The sequence below is a fragment of the Dendrobates tinctorius genome, unplaced genomic scaffold, assembly GCF_039654945.1.
Source record: "Dendrobates tinctorius isolate UK_male_01 unplaced genomic scaffold, ASM3965494v1 ptg000008l, whole genome shotgun sequence".
In the NCBI taxonomy this organism is placed as follows: Eukaryota; Metazoa; Chordata; class Amphibia; order Anura; family Dendrobatidae; genus Dendrobates; species Dendrobates tinctorius.
The window spans coordinates 24,854,346-24,867,390 of record NW_027361676.1 but is presented as its reverse complement, the minus strand read 5'-3'; the positions used below and the strand labels follow the sequence as shown (position 1 = coordinate 24,867,390).

The 13,045-nt window shown below is 40.5% G+C and overlaps 1 protein-coding gene across 6 annotated transcripts in view; it reads right to left on the bottom strand.

The window, feature by feature from the left end:
* The window catches only part of GRIA2 (glutamate ionotropic receptor AMPA type subunit 2), a 341,569-nt gene that overhangs the window by 93,159 nt on the left and 235,365 nt on the right, over positions 1-13,045 (bottom strand). The gene's annotated exons all lie outside the window — the stretch shown is intronic.

Here is a 13,045-nt window from a genome sequence, read left to right as displayed (position 1 = left end):
GTTTGTCTTCACTGAATTGATTTTCACATTTTACCCCCAAATGGAAACTTAAACATCAATACAGGAGGAGGAACAGATTTTTCTGATAAGATATATTACAAAGTTGCTTCATTTCATGAGCACTATTTTACCTATGAAATAAAAAATAAAATTATGCTGTTCCTTAAATCACCCTGCCCTCTTTTATCCAATAAAGAAATTAAAAAAAAACAACAAAATTTACAAAACCATTTTTTTAGGGACCATATCACATTTGAAGTGACGTTGCAGGACAGAAAATACCTAAAAGTGACACCATTATAAAAATTGCACCCCTCAAGGTGCTCAAAACCATGTTCAAGAAGTTTATTAACCCTTCATGTGCTTCACAAGAATTAGTAAAATGCATAAGAAAAAAATGAATATTTAGCTATTTTCACACAAAAAATTACTTTAGAATTTTTTTTATTTTTGCAAGGGTAACAGGAAAAAACGGACCCCAAATTTTGTTGAGCAATTTCTCCTTATGTGGGGGAAAACTACTGTTAAAGCACACAGCAGAGCTCAGAAGGGAGGAGCGCCATTTGATTTTTTGAATGTAAAATTTGCTGGAATAATTAGAGGACACCATGTCACATTTGGAGAACCCCTGATGTGCGTAAACAGTGGAAACTGCTCACAAGTGACACCATTTTGGAAACTAGACCCCCTCAGGGAACTTATCTAGATGTGTGGTGAGCATCTTGAACCCCCAGGTGCTTCACAGAAGTTTATTACGTTGAGCCCTAAAGATAAAAAATCACATTTTCCCCACAAAAATGTTCTTTTAGCCCAAATTTCTTATTTTAACAAAATGAACCCAAATTTGTCCCACAATTTCTGCTGAATGCAGAAATACCCCATAAGTGGCTGTACAGTACTGCTTAGCCACACGAGATTCGGGAGGGATGGAGAGCTATTTGCCTCCTGGAGTGTAGATTTTGCTAGCATAATTTGGGGACTTCATATATTGAGCACCTAAGTGCTAAAAGAGCAGGATCCCCTTTCAATTGACCCCATTTTGGAAATTTTACCCATCTGGGAGTTTATCTACAGGTGTAGCGATGATTTTGACTCCTTGAGTGGTTTCCAGAAACAAGCAGCAGTGGTTGTTGCTGAGTAAAAATTGCAAACTGTCATTGCAGTGCCATGTACGTTGTAGTCTCTAGTACGTTTTGGTGCCTAGCTTATGCTTCTGGAAATGTCTAAAGAGAAGGTCATCGCCGGATGCCAGACCAGACAGAATCCACAGTGACACCATCTGCCTCACTATAGGGAATCTTCCGCCGGAGGTTCTGACTGAATCATTTATTTCAGCGATTTACATGGAAATCCCGGTGCAAGCGCTCAGCACAGAGCGCAAGATAAAGGCGAGTTGCGCCTTACTGCGATCTTTGGGAGGCAGAATGAAAAAAATCAACAGCAGTTGAAGAATTGGTTCTATTTATTCTACGCCTTTTCTGGTGCGGTATAAGTGATTAGACGACTTTATTCTTCGAGTTGGTGCGATTACAGCAATACTAGATTTATATTGGTATTTTACATTTGGCTGTTGCCACACACTGAAAAACGTTTTCTATTGTAAAACCAAGCTTTGCATCCCCATATTTAGACAGCTATCATTTTTCCATATTTTGGCTGACAGTCAAATGAAGGCTTGTTTTTTGCGGGACAAGTTGATGCTTTTATTGGTACCATTTTTGGGCATATTACTTTTTTTTATTGCTTTCTGTTCTGAATTTTGGGAGGCAGAAGGAACAAAAACCAGCATTTCAGGAATTGTTGCTTGTTTTTTATGCTGTTTTGCATGTGGTAAAATTGGTAAGGCAGCTTGATTCTTCGGGTCAGTACGATTACTGGACAGTGATACCACATTTATATTTTTTTGTTTTGGAACTTTTACACAACTAAAAACTATTTTATAGAAAAAAGAATTATTTTTGTACCGTTTTATTCTGAGAGCCAAAACTTTTTTTATTTTTTAGCTGATGGAGCTATATGACAGATTGTTTTTTGTGGGACAAGATGACATTTTTATAAATACCATTTTAATTTAAATTTGTCATTTCATCTTGTTTTATTCCATTTTTTGTATGGCAGTATGATGATAAAGCTTAGTTGTGTTCCCTGGGTGGGACATTTTTATCGGGTGGGTTATTCTGGACGTGGAAATATCAAATATGTGTACCTTTTTTTGCTCATTTTTACTTTTAGATAAATGGGAGCACAGAGGGAGCTTTCTCCCTCTGCAATGCCCCGTGATGTAGCTGTCACTATTGACAGTGATATCAGAGGGGCTAAATGCCCTTGATCGGTGCTAACACTGATTGTGGGCCTGTTGCAAAGGGATTGAAAACAACAGAAATGCTGTTTATTATTAACTTGCCTCACCAAAAAATAAAAAAAAGAGCAATGAAAACGCAATTATGTTGCCAATAAAAACTACAGCACACCCTGCACATTGCTTGATAAATTGAAAAATACAAGGAAAAACATTGCTGGAGCTTGCTTTCTGCTCCATCCCAAAAATAATTTTCTTTTTTTTATGTTTCATTATGTTGTATAGTAAATTAAAAGTTGCTTTTAAAAACATACAACACTTTTTACAGAAAATAATTTGTAAACAGAAAAAATAAGTTATTGCTCTTGGAACATAGGGATAATAGAAGAAAAGTAAAAAATATATATAAATAAATCGCTGGGGGCCAATGGTAAAGAACGTCACAGAAGATAAGCCATATAATTCATTAATGTTACCCAACTCTGCTTTTGGCTGGTATTCTAAATAAATGTGAATATTTTATTTTTTTTGCAATAACCAGCAGTAAAAATGAAAAAGGTATACCAAGATATACAAGTTAAACATAATGTGATGGGACAGTTCTTTTAGCATACATATAGATAGTCTGTAATCACACTGACGTATATCCTGAAAAGTGCTTTTGACGTCTTGTAGCCTGAGCTGAGTTTAATTTCCAGCAGATTTTAGCTTGCTCAGCTCTGTCGTCTGCTAACACCTTCATTTCCTACAAATAGCAACTTCTATAGGTGGAAATTAGCATCACAGTCCCTATAGGCAGCATAAATATATTGCTTTAACCTCTTCACCCCCAAGGGTGGTTTGCACGTTCATGACCGGGCCAATTTTTACAATTCTGACCACTGTACCTTTATGAGGTCATAACTCTGGAACGCTTCCATGGATCCCGGTGATTCTGACATTGTTTTCTCGTGACATATTGTACTTCATGTTAGTGGTAAAATTTCATTCAAATAACTTGCGTTTATTTGTGAGAAAAACGGAAATTTGGCGAAAATTTTGAAAATTTCGCAATTTTCCAACTTTGAATTTTTTTACCCTTAAATCACAGAGATACGGCACACAAAAAACTTGATAACTAACATTTCCCACATGTTTACTTTACATCAGCACAATTTTGGAACCAAAATTTTTTTTTGTTAGGAAGTTATAAGGGTTAAAAGTTGACCAGCGATTTCTCATTTTTACAACACCATTTTATTTTTAGGACCACATCACATTTGAAGCCACTTTGAGGGGTCTATATGATAGAAAATACCCAAAAGTGACACCATTCTAAAAACTGCACCCCTTAAGGTGCTCAAAACCACATTCAAGAAGTTTATTAACCCTTTAGGTGCGTCACAGGAATTTTTTTGAATATTTAAAAAAAAATGAACATCTAACTTTTTTTCATAAAAAAATACTTCAGGTTCAATTTTTTTTATTTTACCAAGGGTAACAGGAGAAATTGAACTGCAAAAGTTATTGTGCAATTTGTCCTGAGTACGCAGATACCTGATATGTGGGGGGGAACGACTGTTTCGGCGCATGGCAGAGCTCAGAATGGAAGGAGCGCCGTTTGACTTTTTCAATGCAAAATTGGCTGGAATTCAGATTGGACGCCATGTCACGTTTGGAGAGTCCCTGATGTACCTAAACAGTGGAAACCCCCTACAAGTGACCCCATTTTGGAAACTAGACCCCCCAAGGAACTTATCTAGATATGTGGTGAGAACTTTGAACCCACAAGGGCTTTATAGAAGTTTATAACGTACAGCGGTACAATTAAAAAATCATATTTTTTCCACAAAAATGATCTTTTCACCCCAATTTTTATTTTCCCAAGGGTAACAGGACCCTAAAAGTTATTGTGCAATTTGTCCTGAGTACGCTGATACCCCACATGTGGGGGTAAACCACTATTTGGGCGCATGGCAGAGCTCGGAAGGGAAGCAGCGCCATTTGACGTTTTTGGCTGGAATTGAGATCGGACACCATGTCGCGTTTGGAAAACCCCTGATGTACCAAAACAGTGGAAACCCCCCACAAATGACACCATTTTGGAAACTAGACCCCCTAAGGAACTTATCTAGATGTGTGGTGAGAACTTTGAACCCCCATGGGCTTCACAGAAGTTTATAACATAAAGCCATTCAATTAAAAAATCATATTTTTTCCACAAAAATGATCTTTTCACCCTCAATTCTTATTTTTCCAAGGGTAACAGGACCCTAAAAGTTATTGTGCAATTTGTCCTGAGTACGCTGATACCCCACATGTGGGGGTAAACCACTATTTGGGCGCATGGCAGAGCTCGGAAGGGAAGCAGCGCCATTTGACGTTTTTGGCTGGAATTGAGATCGGACACCATGTCGCGTTTGGAAAACTACTGATGTACCAAAACAGTGGAAACCCCCCACAAATGACACCATTTTGGAAACTATACCCCCTAAGGAACTTATCTAGATGTGTGGTGAGAACTTTGAACCCCCATGGGCTTCACAGAAGTTTATAACATAAAGCCATACAATTAAAAAATCATATTTTTTCCACAAAAATGATCTTTTCACCCTCAATTCTTATTTTTCCAAGGGTAACAGGACCATAAAAGTTATTGTGCAATTTGTCCTGAGTACGCTGATACCCCACATGTGGGGGTAAACCACTATTTGGGCGCATGGCAGAGCTCGGAAGGGAAGCAGCGCCAGTTGACGTTTTTGGCTGGAATTGAGATCGGACACCATGTCGCGTTTGGAAAACTCCTGATGTACCAAAACAGTGGAACCCCCCCACAAATGACACCATTTTGGAAACTAGACCCCCTAAGGAACTTATCTAGATGTGTGGTGAGCACTTTGACCCCCCCAGTGCTTCACAGAAGTTTACAACGCCCGGGCGTGAAAATAAAAAATTCGTATTTTTTCCACAAACATGATCTTTTAGTCACCATTTTTTTATTTTCCCAAGGGTACCAGGAGAAATTGAACCCCAAAAGTTGTTGTCCAATTTGTCCTGAGTACGCTGACACCCCATATGTGGGACAAAACTACTGTATGGACACACGTCAGGGCTCGGAAGGGAAGTAGTGACGTTTTGGAATGCAGACTTTGATGGAAAGGTCTGCGGGTGTCATGTTGCCTTTGGAGAGCCCCTAATGTACCTAAACAGTGGAAACCCCCACAAGTGACCCCATTTTGGAAATGAGACCCCCTAAGGAACTTATCTAGATGTGTGGTGAGCGCTTTGAACCCCCAAGGGCTTAACAGAAGTTTATAATGCCCGGGCATGAAAATAAAAAAATCGTATTTTTTTCCACAAACATGATCAATTAGTCCCCAATTTTTTCATTTTCCCAAGCGTAACAGGAGAAATTGGACCCCCAAAAGTTGTTGTCCAATTTGTCCTGAGTACGCTGACACCCCATATGTGGGAGAAAACTACTGTATGGACACACGTCGGGGCTCGGAAGGGAAGCAGTGACGTTTTGGAATGCAGACTTTGATGGAATGGTCTGCGGGTGTCATGTGCGTTTGGAGAGCCCCTGATGTACCTAAACTATTGAAACTCCCCACAAGTGACCCCATTTTGGACACTAGACCCCCCACGGAACTTATCTAGATGTGTGGTGAGCACTTTGAACCCCCAAGTGCTTCACAGAAGTTTATAACACTCGGACGTGAAAATAAAAAAATAATTTTTTTCCACAAAAATGATATTTTTGCCCCCAATTTTTTATTTTCCTAAGGGTAACACGAGAAATTGGACCCCAAAAATTGTTTTGCAATTTGTCCTGAGTAGGCTGATACCCTACATGTGGGGGTAAAACACTGTTTGGGCGCATAGCAGAGCTTGGAAGGGAAGGAGCACCATTTGACTTTTTCAACTCAGAATTGGCTGGAATTGAGATCAGACGCCATGTTGCATTTGGAGAGCCCCTGATGTGCCCAAACAGTGGAAACCCCCAATTCTAACTCCAACCCGAACCCCAACACGCCCCTAACCCTAACCCTAGCCCTAACCCTAGCCCTAACCCTAACCCTAGCCCTAACCCTAACCCTAACCCTAACCCTAGCCCTAACCCTAGCCCTAGCCCTAACCCTACCCCAACACACCCCTAGCCCTAACCCTAACCCTAACGGAAAAATGGAAATAAATACATTTTTTTTATTTTATTATTTTTCCCTAACTAAGGGGGTGATAACGGGGGGTTTGATTTACTATTTATGGCGGTTTTTATGTTTGGCGGCTGTCGCACGCTAAAAGACGCTTTTTATTGTAAAAATAGTTTTTGCATCACCACATATTGAGAGCTATAATTTTTCCGTATTTTGACCCACCGAGTCATGTGAGGTCTTATTTTTTGCGGGACGAGTTGACGTTTTTATTGGTACCATTTTCGGGCACGTGGAATTTTTTGATCGCTTTTTATTCCGATTTTTGGGACGCAGAATGAACAAAAACCAGCGTTTCATGAATTTCTTTTGGGGGGGTGCGTTTACACCGTTCCGCGTGCGGTAAAATTGATAAAGAGGTTTTATTCTTCACGTCAGTCCGGTTACAGCGATACCTCATTTAGGTCTTTTTTTATGTTTTTGTCGGTTTTATGCAATGAAAACTATTTTATATAAAAAATAATTATTTTTGCATCGCTTTATTCAGCGAGCTATAACTTTTTTATTTTTTCACTGATGATGCTGTGTCATGGCTCGTTTTTTGCGGGACAAGATGACGTTTTCAGTGGTACCATGGATATTTATATGCGTCTTTTTGATCGCGCGTTATTACACTTTTTGTTTGGCGGTATGATAATAAATCATTATTTTTTGCTTCGTTTTTTATTTTTATTTTTTAAGGGGTTCACTAAAGGGGTTAACTAATGGGACAGTTTTATAGGGTGGGTCGTTACGGACGCGGCGATACCTAATATGTGTACTTTTATTGTTTTTTTTCTTTATTATTTCCAAAAAATGGATTTATTGGGGGAATATTTTTTTTTTTTTCTAATATATTTGGCGATTTTTTTTAATTATTTTTACACTTTTTTTTATTTTTTTTTTTACTTTATTAAATAGTCCCAGGTGGGACATCACTGTCCTGTGACAGATCGCTGATCTGTCACATCACAGATCACTGTGACAGATCAGCAATCTGTCACAGGCATTGAAGAAGACTTCCTCATGCCTGCGCTTTGCAGGCACTGAGGAAGCCAGCTTCCTCAGGCCCCCGAAGGCCCCCGTCGCCATCTTGGATTCGGGGGCCTGGAGGAAAGGAGCCCCCCGCAGCAGCGCTGCACATTGCGCTGCCGTGGGGGGCTCAGGGAAGCACGGAGGGAGCCCCCTCCCTGCCGATGCTTCCCTTTAACCCCCGGTACACCGCGATCGTGTTTGATCGCGGTGTGCAAGGGGTTAACGTGTTGGGGGCGGTCCGTGACCGCCCCTGACACATTGTGCCGGGTGTCAGCTGTGATAATCAGCTGACACCCGGCCGCGATCAGCGGCGCTCACCACGTGGGCGCCGCTAATCGCGGTAGACGTACTATCCCGTCCACGGTCATACGGGCCCGGGTACCGTGGACGGGATAGTACGTCGGATGTCAGGAAGGGGTTAATATTGCATGAGCTGGGCATAAGCCTGGTTACATTTCAACCAGACATTTAAACTGTAAATGAAATATTCAGAGGCATGATATCTGAAGTTGGGATCACGTTGAGAATGTATCAATATCCGATTTAATTGGTTAATGTGGTATAAAAGTAGAAAGTGTGCCAGAGGGCAGTTGGCTTGAAATGTCTAGCATCAGTCTACTGTCTAAATATTCAACCGGTAAAGGGTTGTAAACTAGTAGATACAAATCCAGTGATACATATTTTGGGATTATCAGCCAAACTCTCTGTCACGAAAGTAACTTATATATTTCAGTCCCATTTACAGAAATGTTAGAATACATTCATGGATAACTCCAATAATTAGGTCATTAGGAGCAGATCTGTGATGTACAGTAAGTGTAAGCCTGGGTTCACATTGTGTTAGGGGGGTGCGTTTAACGCATCCGTTACATAGCAGCATTAACGCTATGTAACGGATGCGTTAACGCACCCATAGACTGCTATAGACGAGCGCATCGCCAACGCATGTCATAATCGGCATGCGTTAGCGATGTGCCGTCATTCTGTGACGGACCCTCGGCCACGGTCTGCAGCATCTGAGGGTCCGTCACTGCTAGCGCAGATGAAGCATAATGTAGGATCGCATAACGCAATCCAAAAAAGGCAGTGGCACTAGTGCAGTCTGTTTAACACATACGTTGAACGGACTGCCCTAACGCAATCTGAACCTGGCCTAAGCTGGGCAGCATACTGTTTGCATCATCACTTGAGAAGCCTATGGAAACTCACAGGGATGAGTACTCCGAATGATTGCATTCAAGAGCAGGCAGTAACAAAGTAATCAAGTCATGTCAATGATGTTATTAAGGTTCTTTCTATAACGTCAGTGTGAATTGGATGGAGAAAAAGGAAATGGAGGTCAGTCCACTGATACAGTAGATGACCTCTCATCATTAAGAATACATGCTAATTTGTGGGTAATAATGCAACAATAAATGCAATAACCTACAGATATGATATGATATAGCATAATACCTAAGAAAGGCCAAAGAAAACAAGAATATTTGCTATTCCAAAGTGAAAGAGGGGCTGGTTAAAAAGATAGTCGAGGTAAATAGAAAAAAACATATATCACTGTAAAGAAAGAATAAATTACAGTCATGGCCAAAAGTATTGACACCCTGCAATTCTGTCAGATAATATTCAGTTTCTTCCTGAAAATGACTGCAAACACAAATTCTTTGGTATTATTATCTTCATTTAATTTGTCTTAAATGAAAAAACGCAAAAGAGAATGAAGCAAAAAGCAAAACATTGATCATTTCACACAAAACTCCAAAAATGGGCCGGACAAAAGTATTGGCACCCTCAGCCTAATACTTGGTTGCACAACCTTTAGCCAAAATAACTGCGACCAACCGCTTCTGGTAACCATCAATGAGTTTCTTGCAATGCTCTGCTGGAATTTTAGACCATTCTTCTTTGGCAAACTGCTCCAGGTCCCTGATATTTGAAGGGTGCCTTCTCCAAACTGCCATTTTTAGATCTCTCCACAGGTGTTCTATGGGATTCAGGTCTGGACTCATTGCTGGCCATCTTAGAAGTCTCCAGTGCTTTCTCTCAAACCATTTTCTAGTGCTTTTTGAAGTGTGTTTTGGGTTATTGTCCTGCTGGAAGACCCATGACCTCTGAGGTAGACCCAGCTTTCTCACACTGGGCCCTAAATTGTGCTGCAAAATTTGTTGGTAGTCTTCTGACTTCATAATGCCATGCACACGATCAAGCAGTCCAGTGCCAGAGGCAGCAAAGCAACCCCAAAACATCAGGGAACCTCCGCCATGTTTGACTGTAGGGACCATGTACTTTTCTTTGAATGCCTCTTTTTTCTCCTGTAAACTCTATGTTGATGCTTTTGCCCTAAAACCTCTACTTTTGTCTCATCTGACCAAAGAATATTCTTCCAAAATGTTTTAGGCTTTTTCAGGTAAGTTTTGGCAAACTCCAGCCTGGCTTTTTTTATGTCTCGGGGTAAGAAGTGGAGTCTTCCTGGGTCTCCTACCATACAGTCCCTTTTCATTCAGATGCCGACGGATAGTACGGGTTGACACCGTTGTCCCCTCGGCTGCAGGGCAGCTTGAACTTGTTTGGATGTTAGTGGAGGTTCTTTATCCAACATCCGCACAATCTTGCGTTGAAATCTCTTTTCAATTTTTCTTTTCCGGCCACATCTAGGGAGGTTAGCTACAGTGCCATGGGCTTTAAACTTCTTGATGACACTGCGCACGGTAGACACAGGAACATTCAGGTCTTTGGAGATGGACTTGTAGCCTTGAGATTGCTCATGCTTCCTCACAATTTGGTTTCTCAAGTCCTCAGACAGTTCTTTGGTCTTCTTTCTTTTCTCCATGCTCAATGTGGTACACACAAGGACACAGGACAGAGGTTGAGTCAACTTTAATCCATGTCAACTGGCTGCAAGTGTGATTTAGTTATTGCCAACACCTGTTAGGTGCCACAGGTAAGTTACAGGTGCTGTTAATTACACAAATTAGAGAAGCATCACATGATTTTTCGCACAGTGCCAATACTTTTGTCCACCCTCTTTGTTATGTTTGGTGTGGAATTATATCCAATTTGGCTTTAGGACAATTCTTTTTGTGTTTTTTCATTTAAGACAAATTAAATGAAGATAATAATACCAAAGAATTTGTGTTTGCAATCATTTTCAGGAAGAAACTCAGTATTAGCTGACAGAATTGCAGGGGTGTCAATACTTTTGGCCATGACTGTAGGTTTTAGTCCTCCAGAGTAAATGTTCAAATTACAAGAAGCCCATTAACCAAGTCTTAATAAATTCCGGCTTCAGAGACTATGAAAAATTAGGGAAAAGTACATTATATGATACTGTAAGGGTTAGTGCCAGCCAAGCAAAAAATCTAAACCCTTCACACTAGGGCATAAAATATATTCATTATGCTTAGTATTGTTAGAATTATTGTTATTATTATTACTACTATTATTAGCAAAATCAAAACTATTCACAACGTGAGCACTAAATACTTATGTAGGGATTGAAAGCACTTTGCACCGTGGCAGAAATGAGTGTAGTACACGCTATATTATTTTAATTTTAACTCTCTTTATATAGCAATGCAAAATAATAGGACATTTGTTGTTGCCTATTCTGATATTAATTTTCTTTCAAATTAATATTTAATGAAGAATGAAAACCGAATGTATTTATATATGCACAATTACCGTATATACTCGAGTATAAGCCGACCCGAGTATAAGCCGACCCCTCTAATTTTGCCACAAAAAAACTGGGAAAACTTATTGACTCGAGTATAAGCCTAGGGTGGAAAATGCAGCAGCTACTGGTAAATTTCAAAAAAAAAAATAGATACCAATAAAAGTGAAATTAAATGAGACATCAGTAGGTTAAATGTTTTTGAATATCCATATTGAATCAGGAGCCCCATATAATGCTCCATACAGTTCATGATGGCCCCATAAGATGCTCCATACAAAATACACCCCATATAATGCTGCACAAAGGTTAATAATGCCCCCATAAGATGCTCTATAGAATAATATCACCCATATGCTGCTCCATAAAGGTTATGGCCCCATAAGATGTTCCAAAGAATAATATACTCCATATGCTGCTCCATAAGATGCTCCATAGATTATGCCCCCATAAAATGCTCCATAGATTATGCCCCATAGATTATGCCCCCATAAAATGCTCCACAGTTATGCCCCCATAAAATGCCCCATAGATTATGCCCCCATATGCAGCTCAATAGATTATGCCCCATATGCTGCCCCATAAGATGCTCTATAGATTATGCCCCCATATGCTGCCCCCATAAGATGCTCCATAGAATATACCCCCCATATGCTACCCCATAAGATGCTCCATAGATTATGCCCCCCATATACTGCCCCATAAGATGCTCCATAGATTATACCCCATATATTGCTGCTACCACAAAAAAATTGACATACTCACCTCTTGTTCCTGGAGGCCAGGTGCTGGGTCCTGAGCAGGTGCAGACACCGGCATGCTATGGGGGACAGGTGCCAGTGTTGCCGCTGGTTCAGGACCCAGCACCTGAGATATTCACCTGTCCCCGGTCCATCGCTGCTGCACTAACCACATAACCGCGCCCTCTGCTGGCTAAACGTCACTGACAGTCGACGCGGCAGACAGCGATGGATCGGGGACAGGTGAATATTGCATATACTTACCCCCTCCTGGCGCAGTCTCTGCAGCGTCCCCCTGCTTCTCCCATGGTCTCCCTTCCTTCCTTTAGCAGTCATGTGGTACCGCTCATTAAACTCATGAATATGTGCATATTCATGAGTTTAATGAGCAGTAACACGTGACCGCTGAAGGAAGGGAAACCGTGGAGAAGCAGGGGGGCTGTAGAGACGCATCAGGGGGGTCAGTATGATCTCTGACACCCCCGCTCCCCCTTCCATCTCCAACCCCCAGGTATATGACTCGTGTATAAGTTGAGAGGGGGACTTTCAGCCCCAAAAAATGGCCTGAAAATCTTGGCTTATCCACGAGTATATACGGTACATTATATAGGTAAATAACAGCAGTGGTCGGCGCTCACAGCAGATGAGAATTTTTGTTATACTGCAGCCCTGCTATGTCTAACACAAGCGATCATGGAGACTATTGAAGCATGTAAAAAGTAAAAAGAAAAGTTTTAATAAATATTAAAAAAATTAAAACAAATATAAAAGTTGAAATCACCCCTCTTTTGCCCCATTCAAAATAAAACAAAGAAAAGAAAAATAAAATACACGTTTTTGGTATTGCTGCATTCAGAAACACGCGATTTATCAAGATATTTCAATAACTAATCCTATCAGTAAACAGCGTAACAAGGAAGAAAATTAACACACCAGAATTACTGTATATTTTTTTGGTCGCTGCAACAGTGCAATAAAATGCAATAACTGAAGATTAAAACATTGTGTCTATCCCATAATGGCATCAATAAAAACGTCAGCTCGGCGTGCAAAAAATAAGCCCTCGCCCAAACCCCTGGGAAGAAGGGGAGCAAAAAAATGGAAACGCAAAAACGGAAATACCCCGGGT